Raw genomic sequence first — 12454 nt, forward strand, 5'->3', positions numbered from 1 at the left:
ACTTCCTTGCCTTGTACTAGAATGGTGGTACTCAACCAAGGTCAATTCTGCATCCCCCAAAACATTTGGAAACATCTGCAGATGTTTTGGGGGAAGTCACAACCTCAGAGGAGGGGTGGTGCTGGCATCTAGTGAGACCAGGGATGCTGTTAAACATGGTATAATGCACAGGACAGCTCCCCAGATAAAGAATTATCCAGCCCCAAATGCCAATAGTGCCAAGGTTGAGAAACCCTGGACTAGAGGGGAAGAAAACAATCTTTCAACTTGATCAAATTAATTTCTCACAACCAGAGAAAGGTGTAGTTATCTTGGTAGAGCCCTTTTAAAATTGTGTGTGTGTGTGTGTGTGTGTGTGTGAGCGTATGTGTGTGTTTCACCAAGCTCTTTTCACTACTTCTTTGTCCAGATGATTTCTGGTGCTGAAAGACATTTTCAGAGCATAGGTGCATCTGAGTAAAATCAAACTTCTTACGCTAGCCTATAAAACTCTGAAAAACCAGCCCCTCCCCACCTTTCTGTCTTCTTTCCATGCTCTTCTGCCCTTGGTTCTCTTGATCCAGCCAACTGTGAAAGGTGCAAGCCCAGACTGGCATTACGACCTTTGCATTTGATGATCCTTCTGCCTGGACCACTCTTCCCCAAGATTTAAGCACGGCTGGCTTCCTTTCATCATCCCCATCTCAACTTAGACATCACCTTCTCAGTAAAGCTTTCCCTAATCACCCTATCTAAAGTATACCGCCACACAAAACTCTTGATCCCATAGTTTTATATTGTCCATAGCACTTACCACTTTCTGAAGTTATCTTATTCGTTTGTCTTCTACATTAACATACAAGCTCTCTAGGAGCAAGAACCATGTCTCTTTAGTTTAGCTCGTATCTGTGTGCCCCACATCCAGTCTGGCACAGAGTCAGAGTTAAATGAATATTTATTTAATGACAAAATGGATGGATAAATGAGTTTGGAGTAAAGATTTTAAATTTCTGGAAATTCGAATTTCTAAGAAATTTTTTTTTTTTTTTTTTGCTTCAGTAGGCTCTTAAGAAAAAAAATGAAAACTGGGGAGTAAAATTTCAAGTTCAGAATATTTAAAAAGAACTAGTTGTAGTTTGACGTCTTCATCATTTAGGAGCACACTACATGGTATATAAATTTCATTAGATCATAAAATAGTTATGCTTGTTGTATTGCATATAAGTGAAGAATTTATTCAAGTAATTACAAATTCAGAATTAAATTAAAAATAATTAAACTTTCATTCCTAGATTTTTTTCCCACTTAAGAGAAGTGGAAAAACCCTTGACGACAGGTGAAAACATCAATGCTGAAGCTGTTAGGTTTTAGGACTTAGGATCCCAGGCAGAGATTGAAAACATTCACTCTTAAAAAACAAGCCAAGAGAAGTGAGCAAGAAAAATACCTCACAACTCACTGAACATAGATTTTACCCCCAGGGAACGTTGTCTACTCAGTTTTATTTTCTGAAGTATTACTATCAGCATTGAGGTATTACTGAGATATTACTGTCTTCTTTCATGCTTCAGTTCATGATCTTTTGAAAATAGAAAGTTTAGCATCTATTGCTTTGTTCTTTCAATGCAGAGTTTTAATAAATAACTTATTGAGGTGAAATTCACACAGCATAAAATTAGCTATTTTAAACTATACAATTCAGTGACATTTAGCCCATTCACAATGTTGTACAACCGTCACCTCTACCTAGTTCCAAAACATTTCCAGAACTTCGAAGTAAAACCCTGCCCCCATTAAGCAGTGTCTCCTCTACCCTCAGCCTCTGACATTCACTTTTCCACGTTCTGTCTCTATGGATTTATCTATTCTGGATATTTCATATAAATGGAATTATAGGGACTTCCCTGGCGGTGCAGTGATTAGGACTCAGCCAGGGGCCAGTGGGCCAGGGTTTGATCCCTGGTCGGGGAACTAAGGTCCCGCAAGCCACATGGCGCGGCCAAAAAAAAAAAAAAAAAAAGAGGAATTATACATTATGTGACCTTTTGTGCCAGGCCTTTTTCACTTGGCATGCTGTTTTTAAGGTTCATCCAAATATTATTTGATTCTATGGTTATACCACATTTTGTTTATCCATTCATTAAATGACGGATCTTTGGGGTGTTTCCATTTTTTTTGGCTATCATGAAGAAAGTTACTAGGAAATTGGGTTGTACATGTATTTGTTTGATTACCTGTTTACAGTTATTTGGGGTATATGCCAGGGGTGGAATTGCTGGATTATACGGTGATTCTGTGTTTACATTTTTGAGGAACTGCTGAACTGTTTTCTGCAGCTGTACCATTTTGCATTCCCACTAACAATGTGGGAGGGCTCCAATGTCTCCACATTCTTGTCAATACTTGTTATTTTCCTTTTTCTTTTTTTATAGCCTTCGCAGTGAATGTGAAGTGGTGTCTCACTGTGGTTTCAATTTACATTTCCCTGACGACTAATGAGGCTGAGCATCTTGTCCTGTGTTTATTGTACATTTTGAGTGTAGATTATTTCTTTTTTTAAAAATTTAATTTTATTTATTTAGTTTTTTTATACAGCAGGTTCTTGTTAGTTATCTATTTTATACATATTAGTGTATATATGTCAATCCCAAACTCCCAATTCATCCCACCACCACCACTCCCACCTCCCTCTTTCCCCGCTTGGTGTCCATACTTTTGTTCTCTACATCTGTGTCTCTATTTCTGCCTTGCAAACCGGTTCATCTGTACCACTTTTCTAGATTCCACATATATGAGTTAATATACGATATTTGTTTTCCTCTTTCTGACTTACTTCATGCTGTATGACAGTCTCCAGGTGCATCCACGTCTCTACAAATGACCCAATTTCGTTCCTTTTTATGGTTGAGTAATTTTCCATTGTATATATGTACCACATCTTCGTTATCCATTCGTCTGTCGATGGGCATTTAGGTTGCTTCCATGACCTGGCTATTGTAAATAGTGCTGCAATGAACATTAGGGTGCATGTGTCTTTTTGAATTATGGTTTTCTCTGGGTATTTGCCCAGTAGTGGGATTGCTGGGTCATATGGTAATTCTCTTTTTAGTTTTTTAAGGAAACTCCATAATGTTCTCCAGAGTGGCTTTATCAATTTACATTCCCATCAACAGTGTAAGAGGGTTCCCTTTTCTCCACACCCTCTCCAGCATTTGTTGTTTGTAGATTTTCTGGTGATGCCCATTCTAACCTGTGTGTGGTGATACCTCATTGTAGTTTTGATTTGCATTTCTCTAATGATTAGTGATGTTGAGCAGCTTTTCATGTGCCTCTTGGCCATCTGTATGCCTTCTTTGGAGAAACGTCTGTTTAGGGTTGTTTGGTTTTTAAATATTGAACTGCATGAGCTGTTTATATATTTTGGAGATTAATCCTTTGTTGATTTGTTTGCAAATATTTTCTCCCATTCTGAGGGTTGTCTTTTTTTTTTTTTTTTTGCAGCCATTTATTTTACTTAGATCTGTCCCCATGCTGGTACATATAGATCAATTTCATTCACATAAATATATTGAATAAATATACCATATTTTATTCGTCCACTGATGAAAAAAAATCTTCTTCATTATATAAGTCTTACCCATTAACAGAATGATAAGTACTTGTGTTTTATTGGAAAGACACTCTAATCCCCTTTCAAACATGTATTACAAGCATATCTTTTTAATAACCTTTTGAAGACTGCTGACATGTGATAATGAGGTCTGCTCTCCCCTCCCTGCTGAGTGTCCTGAGATCTACCTGTATGTCAGAAGGCTTCTGAAAACCCAGAAAAATTCTTGAAGGGCTTTTTTAGGAAGTGCCACATACTAAAGAAAGTTTGCGATTTTTGACGTGTTAAGGAACTGAGGTATGGTGTTTGCCTAGCCTCTGGATATTAAGCATTTCCCTCTTTCCTTCCTGCAATGCCATTCTTAGTAAATAACCAAGTTTTGTTTAAAATTCTACATCTATGGCTCTTTTTTTCATAGCACCATTCTTTTTGTTTGTTTGTTTTTGTGGTACGCAGGCCTCTCACTGCCGTGGCCTCTCCCGTCGTGGAGCACAGGCTCCGGACGCGCAGGCCCAGCGGCCATGGCCCACGGGCCCAGCCGCCCTGCGGCACGTGGGACCCTCCCGGACCGGGGCACGAACCCGCGCCCCCTGCACCGGCAGGCAGACTCTCAACCACTGCGCCACCAGGGAAGCCCTCGTAGCACCATTCTTTGATTAATTGACATTACATTTTCCCCAGTGATGCATTGTGCATATTTTTATGTGTCTCTTCGGGCGGAGTTTCTGTGTAAGAAACTGTGTGAAAGTTGCTGTAGAAAAATTACTTAGAAGTTGAACTGTTGGTTTAGAGGGTTTGAGTATTTTGGGGTTTATCTAAATATTGCCAAATTGCTTTGCTAGAGTAGCTATTCTAATTTGTCCTACTTTCTATATAAGATTTCCCTTCTCCCACCACTCTTACCAGCAGGTGGTGCTGTGAAACATTTAATCTGGTGGCTGAACGTGGTATCTTTTTGTTGTTTTCATCTACATTTACATGGTTATTTATGGTACTGTTCTCTGTTCTATACCGTTGATCTGTCTAGTCTTACATGAATAACGCACTATTTTAATTCCTATAACTTTAAATAATAAAGAAATAACTTTAAATAATACATTCTGATATTCGTAGAAACCTATGTTCTTTCTATCGTGCAACACTGCCTTGATATCATACTTTTTACATGTACTTAGCTCTTTCCAGTATCTTATCTCTGTAAAATATTTTAAGCTTCTGGAAGTGAAAGAATGTTTATTAGGCACCATCTGTATACTGAATATGGGTTAATTTCTGTTGCTTCTTTCTTAGCACTTATTAGGGTGTGATACATATAGCAGGTAAATGAATGAATGAATAAACTAGCAGATCTCTGCCTCAATCGGTCAACGGGTGTGTGAAAGAAGATCTAATTAGGCTGTGGCCTTGCCTGATGCCTTAACTCATACCATTATTGTACCAGCACCTGGCACCTACAGTAATGGGTCCTCTCAGCTTTATCAGAGTTCCTGGAAGGAGTGCTGTTAAAGCCGCTTCCTGAGTTCCTGCTTTAGTTTCTAAAACATCATTCCACTGGGTCTTCCTGCCCCAGACTCAAGAGAGTATCATTGATGAGCTAGGACAGTAAGGGACCATCTCTGAGTGATACCTAGCACTGAGGGTTGTCTTTCTGTCTTATTTATAGTGTCCTTTGCTGTGCAAAAGCTTTTAAGTTTCATTAGGTCCCATTTGTTTATGTTTGTTTTTATTTCCGTTACTCTAGGAGGTGGGTCAAAAAAGATCTTGCTGTGATTTATGTCAAAGAGTGTTCTTCCTATGTTTTCCTCTAAGAGTTTTAGAGTGTCCGGTCTTACATTTAGGTCATTAATCCATTTTGAGTTTATTTTTGTGTATGGTGTTAGGGAGTGTTCTAATTTCATTTTTTTACATGTAGCTGTCCAGTTTTCCCAGCACCACTTATTGAAGAGACTGTCTTTTCTCCATTGTATATCCTTGCCTCCTTTGTCATAGATTAGTTGACAGTAGGTGCGTGGGTTTATCTCTGGGCTTTCTATCCTGTTCCATTGATTTATATTTCTGTTTCTGTGCAAGTACCATATAGTCTTGATTACTGTAGCTTTTTTTTTCATCTTTATTGGAGTATAATTGCTTTACAATGGTGTGTTAGTTTCTGCTTTATAACAAAGTGAATCAGTTATACATATACATATGTTCCCATATCTCTTCCCTCTTGTGTCTCCATCCCTCCCACCCTCCCTATCCCACCCCTCCAGGCAGTCACAAAGCACCGAGCTGATCTCCCTGTGCTATGCGGCTGCTTCCAACTAGCTATCTACCTTACATTTGGTAGTGTATATATGTCCATGCCTCTCTCTCGCCCTGTCACAGCTTACCCTTCCCCCTCCCCATCTCCTCAAGTCCATTCTCTAGTAGGTCTGTGTCTTTATTCCTGTCTTACCCCTATGTTCTTCATGACATTTTTTTCCTTAAATTCCATATATATGTGTTAGCATACGGTATTTGTCTTTCTCTTTCTGACTTACTTCACTCTGTATGACAGACTCTAGGTCTATCCACCTCATTACAAATAGCTCAATTTTGTTTCTTTTTATCGCTGAGTAATAGTCCATTGTATATATGTGCCACATCTTCTTTATCCATTCATCCGATGATGGACACTTAGGTTGTTTCCATCTCCGGGCTATTGTAAATAGAGCTGCAATGAACATTTTGGTACATGACTCTTTTTGAATTATGGTTTTCTCAGGGTATATGCCCAGTAGTGGGATTGCTGGGTCATATAGTAGTTCTATTTGTAGTTTTTTAAGGAAATTCCATACTGTTCTCCATAGTGGCTGTACCAATTCACATTCCCACCAGCAGTGCAAGAGGGTTCCCTTTTCTCCACACCGTCTCCAGCATTTATTGTTTCTAGATTTTTTGATGGTGGCCATTCTGACTGGTGTGAGATGATATCTCATTGTAGTTTTGATTTGCGTTTCTCTAATGATTAGTGATGTTGAGCATTCTTTCATGTGTTTGTTGGCAGTCTGTATATCTTCTTTGGAGAAATGTCTATTTAGGTCTTCTGCCCATTTTTGGATTGGGTTGTTTGTTTTTTTGTTATTGAGCTGCATGAGCTGCTTATAAATTTTGGAGATTAATCCTTTGTCAGTTGCTTCATTTGCAAATATTTTCTCCCATTCTGAGGGTTGTCTTTTGGTCTTGTTTATGGTTTCCCTTGCTGTGCAAAAGCTTTCAAGTTTCATTAGGTCCCATTTGTTTATTTTTGTTTTCATTTCCATTTCTCTAGGAGATGGGTCAAAAAGGATCTTGCTGTGATTTATGTCATAGAGTGTTCCGCCTATGTTTTCCTCTAAGAGTTTGATCGTTTCTGGCCTTACATTTAGATCTTTAATCCATTTTGAGCTTATTTTTGTGATGGAGGATTACCGTACTTTGTAGTATAGTCTGAAGTCAGGGAGTCATTCCTCCAGCTCTGTTTTCTTTTTTTCCTCAGGTTGCTTTGGCTACTCAGGGTCTTTTGTGTCTCCATACAAATTTTAAGATTTTTTGTCCTAGTTCTGTAAAAAATGCCATTGGTAATTTAATAGGGATTGCATTGAATCTGTAGATTGCTTTGGGTAGAATAGTCGTTTTCACAATATTGATTCTTCCAATCCAAAAACATGGTATATCTCTCCATCTGTTTGTGTCATCTTCGATCTCTTTCATCAGTGTCTTATAGATTACTGAGTAGAGGTCTTTTACCTCCTTAGGTAGGTTATTCCTAGGTATTTTATTCTTTTGTTGCAATGGTGAATGGGATTGTCTCCTTAATCTCTCTTTCTGAGTGTATAGGAATACAAGAGATTTCTGTGCATTAATTTTGTATCCTGCTACTTTACCAAATTCGTCGATTAGCTCTAGTTGTTTTCTGGTGGCATCTTTAGGGTTATCTATGCATAATATCATATCCTCTGCAAACAGTGACAGTTTTCTTTTGTTTTGTTTTGCAGCACGCAGGCCTCTCACTGCCGTGGCCTCTGCCGTTGCAGAGCACAGGCTCCGGACGCGCAGGCCCAGTGGCCATGGCTCATGGGCCCAGCTGCTTCGCAGCACGTGGGATCCTCCCGGACCAGGGCATGAACCCGCGTCCCCTGAATTGGCAGACGGACTCCCAACCACTGCGCCACCAGGGAAGCCCAACAGTGACAGTTTTACTTCTTCTTTTCCAATTTCGATTCCTTTTATTTCTTTTTCTTCCCTGATTGCTGTGGCTAGGACTTCCAAAACTATGTTGAATAATAGTGGTGAGAGTGAACATCCTTGTCTTGTTCCTGATCTTGGAGGAAGTGCTATCAGTTTTTCACCATTGAGAATGATGTTTGCTGTGGGTTTGTCATATATGGCCTTTATTATTTTGAGGTAGGTTCCCTCTATGCCCACTTTCTGGAGAGTTTTTATCATAAATGGGTGTTCCATTTTGTCGAAAGCTTTTTCTACATCTATTGAGATGATCATATGGTTTTTTTTCTTCAGTTTGTTGATACGGTGTATCACATTGATTGATTTGCGTATGTTGAAGAATCCTTGCATCCCTGGGTTAAATCCCACTTGATTATGGTGTATGATCCTTTTAACGTGCTGTTGGATTCTGTTTGCTAGTATTTTGTTGAGGATTTTTGCATCTATATTCATCAGTGATATTGGTCTGTAATTTTCTTTTCTTGTAGTATCTTTGGTTTTGGTATCAGGATGATGGTGGCCTCATAGAATGAGTTTGGCAGTGTTTCTCCCTCTGCAGTTTTTCGGAAGAGTTTGAGAAGGATGGGTGTTAGCTCTTCTCTAAATGTTTGATGTAGTTCACCTGTGAAGCCATCTGGTCCTGGACTTTTGTTTGTTGGAAGATTTTTAAACACAGTTTCAATCTCATTACTTGTGATTGTTCTGTTCATATTTTCTATTTCTTCCTGGTTCAGTCTTGGAAGGTTATACCTTTCTAAGACTTTGTCCATTTCTTCCAGGTTGTCCACTTTATTGGCATAGAGTTGCTTGTAGTCGTCTCTTATGATGCTTTGTATTTCTGTGGTGTCCATTGTGACTTCTCCTTTTTCATTTCTAACTTTATGGATTTGAATTCTCTCCCTCTTTTTCCTGATGCATCTGGCTAAAGGTTTATCAGTTTTGTTTATCTTCTCAAAGAAGCAGCTTTTAGTTTTATTGCTCTTTGCTATTGTTTTCTTTGTTTCTATTTCATTTATTTCTGCTCTGATCTTTATGATTTCTTTCCTTCTGCTAACTTTGGGTTTTGTTTGTTCTTCTTTCTCTAGTTCCTTTAGGTGTAACACTAGATTGTTTATTTGAGATTTTTCTTGTTTCTTGAGGTAGGATTGAATTGCTATAAACTTCCCTCTTAAAACTGCTTTTGCAGACTTCCCTGGTGGTGCAGTGGTTAAGAATCCACCTGCCAATGCAGGGGACACGGGTTCGAGCCCTGCTCTGGGAAGATCCCACATGCCGTGGAGCTACTGAGCCTGCGCGCCACAACTACTGAGCCCATGTTCCGCAACAAGAGAAGCCACCGCAATGAGAAGCCTGCACACCGCAATGAAGAGCAGCCCCCGTTCCCCACAACTAGAGAAAGCCCATGTGCAGCAACGAAGACCCAACACAGCCCAAAATAAATAAATAAATAAATTTATTTTTTTAAAAAAAAACTGCTTTTGCTGCATCCCATAGGTTTTGGATCATTGTGTTTTTGTTGTCATTTGTCTCTTGGTATTTTTTGGTTTCCTCTTTGATTTCTTCAGTGATCTCTTGGTTATTTAGTAGCGTACTGTTTAGCCTCCATGTGTTTGTGTTTTTTATATTTTTTCTCTGTAATTTATTTCAAATCTCATAGCGTTGTGGTCAGAAAAGTTGCTTGATATTATTTCAACTTTCTTAAATTTACCGAGGCTTGATTTGTGACCCAAGATGTGATCTATCCTGGAGGATGTTTCATGCGCACTTGTGAAGAAAGTGTAATCTTCTGTTTTCAGATGGAATGTCCTATAAATATCAATTAAATCTATTGTGTCATTTAAAGCTTGTGTTTCCTTATTAATTTTCTGTCTGGATGATCTGTCCATTGGTGTAAATGAGGTGTTAAGGTTCTCCACTATTATTGTGTTACTGTCAATTTCCTCTTTTATAGCTGTTGGCGTTTGACTTATGTATTGAGGTGCTCCTATGTTGGGTGCATATATATTTATAATTGTTATATCTTCTTGGATTGAATCCTTGATCATTATGTAGTGTCCTTCCTTGTCTCTTGTAACATTCTTTACTTTAAAGTCTATTTTATCTGAAATGAGTATTACGACTCCAGCTTTCTTTTGATTTCCATTTGCATGGAATCTTTTTCCATCCTTCACTTTCAGTCTGTATGTGTCCCAAGGTCTGAAGTGGGTCTCTTGTAGGCAGCATATATATGGGTCTTATTTTTGTAGCCATTCAGCAAGTCTATGTCTTTTTTTTTTTTTTTTTTGCGTTACGCAGGACTCTCACTGTTGTGGCCTCTCCCGTTGCGGAGCACAGGCTCTGGACGCACACGCTCAGTGGCCATGGCTCACGGGCCCAGCCGCTCGGCGGCATGTGGGATCTTCCCGGACCGGGGCATGAACCCATGTCCCCTGCATCGGCAGGCAGACTCTCAACCACTGCGCCACCAGGGAAGCCCAAGCCTATGTCTTTTGGTTGGAACATTTAATCCATTCACATTTAAGGTATTTATCGATACGTATGTTCCTATTACTATTTTCTTAATTGTTTGGGGTTTGTTTTTGTAGGTCCTCTTCTTCTCTTATGTTTACCACTTAGAGAAGTTCCTTTAACATTTGTTGTAGAGCTGGTTTGGTGGTGCTAAATTCTCTTAGCTTTTGCTTGTCTGTAAAGCTTTTGATTTCTCTGTTGAATCTAAATGTGATCCTTGCTGGGCAGAGTAATCTTGGTTGTAGGTTCTTCCCTTTCATCACTTTAAGTATATCATGCCACTCCCTTCTGACTTGTAGAGTTTCTGCTGAGAAATCAGCTATTGACCTTATGGGAGCTCCATTGTATGTTATTTGTCATTTTTCCCTTGTTGATTTTAATAATTTTTCTTTGTCTTTAACTTTTGTCAATTTGATTACTATATGTCTCGGTGTGTTTCTCCTTGGGTTTATCCTGCCTGGGACTCCCTGTGCTTCCTGGACTTGGGTGACTATTTCCTTTCCCATGTTAGTGAAATTTTTGACTATAATCTCTTCAAATATTTTCTCTGGTCCTTTCTCTGTCTCTTCTCCTTCTGGGACCTCTATAACGTGAATGTTGGTGTGTTTAATGTTGTCGTAAACGTCCCTTAGGCTGTCTTCATTTTTTTTCATTCTTTCTTCTTTATTCTGTTCCACAGCAGTGAATTCCACCGTTCTCTCTTCCAGGTCACTTGTCTGTTCTTCTGCCTCAGTTATTCTGCTATTGATTCCTTCTAGTGTATTTTTTCATTTCAGTTATTGTATTGTTCATCTGTGTTTGTTCTTTAATTCTTATAGGTCTTTGTTAAATATTTCTTGCATCTTCTCGATCTTTGCTTCCATTCTTTTTCTGAGGTCCTGTATCATCTTCACTATCATTATTCCGAATTCTTTTTCTGGAAGCTTGCCTATCTCCACTTCACTTAGCTGTTTTCCTGGGGTCTTATCTTGTTCTTTCATCTGGTACATAGTCCTCTGCCTTTTCATTTTGTCTATCTTTCTGTGAATGTGGTTTTTGTTCCTCAGGCTGCAGGACTGTAGTTCTTCTTGCTTCTGCTGTTGGCCCTCTTGTGGATGAGGCTATCTGAGAGGCTTGTGCAAGCTTCCTGATGGGAGGGATCAGTGGTGGGTAGAGCTGGGTGTTGCTCTGGTGGGCAGAGCTCAGTAAAACTTTGACCCACTTGTCTGCTGATGGGTAGGGCAGAGTTCCCTCCCTCTTGCTTGTTTGGCCTGAGGCGACCCAGCACTGGAGCTTACAGGCTTTTTGGTAGGGCTAATGGTGGACTCCGGGAGGGCTAACACCAAGGAGTACTTCCCAGAACTTCTGCTGCCAATGTTCTTGTCCCCGTGGTGGGCCACAGCCATCCCCTGCCTCTGCAGGAGACCCTCCAACACTAGCAGGTAGGTCTGGTTCAGTCTCCTATGGGGTCACTGCTCCTTCCCCTTGCGTCCTAATGCACACATTACTTTGTGTGGGCCTTCCAAGAGTGGAGTCTCTGTTTCCCCCAGACCTATTGAAGTCTTGCAATCAAATCCCACTGGCCTTCTAAGTCCGATTCTTTGGGAATTCCTCCTCCCATTGCTGGATCCCCAGGGGGGAAGCCTGATGTGGGACTCAGAACCTTCACTCCAGTAGGTGGACTTCTGTGGTATAATTGTTCTCCAGTTCGTGAGTCACCCACCCAGGGGTTATGGGATTTGATTTGATTGTGATTGCACCTCTCCTACCATCTCATTGTGGCTTCTCCTTTGTCTCTGGATGTGGGGTATCTTTTTTGGTGGGTTCCAGTGTCTTTCTGTCGATGATTGTTCAGCAGTTATTTGTGATTCTGGGTCTCTCACAAGAGGGAGTGAGTGCATGTCCTTCTACTCCACCATCTTCAGATTATTTCTGACTTTAGAATATTTCTGAACTTTTACAGTTTCTTTTATACTGTGCAGAAGATAGAAAGATCAGAAGCAAACAGGAATGAAAGAGCTAGTGTTATAAAATTATATTTGGCAGATACCCCAAATGTCTTCCTGGCCTCAACTCCTGAGAATATCACATTTTCCATAACACTGCAAAGTTCCTTTCTGATATCAGGTCTTACTGGCCTTGAATATTTGC

This window comes from Tursiops truncatus, chromosome X, assembly GCF_011762595.2.
Source record: "Tursiops truncatus isolate mTurTru1 chromosome X, mTurTru1.mat.Y, whole genome shotgun sequence".
Lineage (NCBI taxonomy): Eukaryota > Metazoa > Chordata > Mammalia > Artiodactyla > Delphinidae > Tursiops > Tursiops truncatus.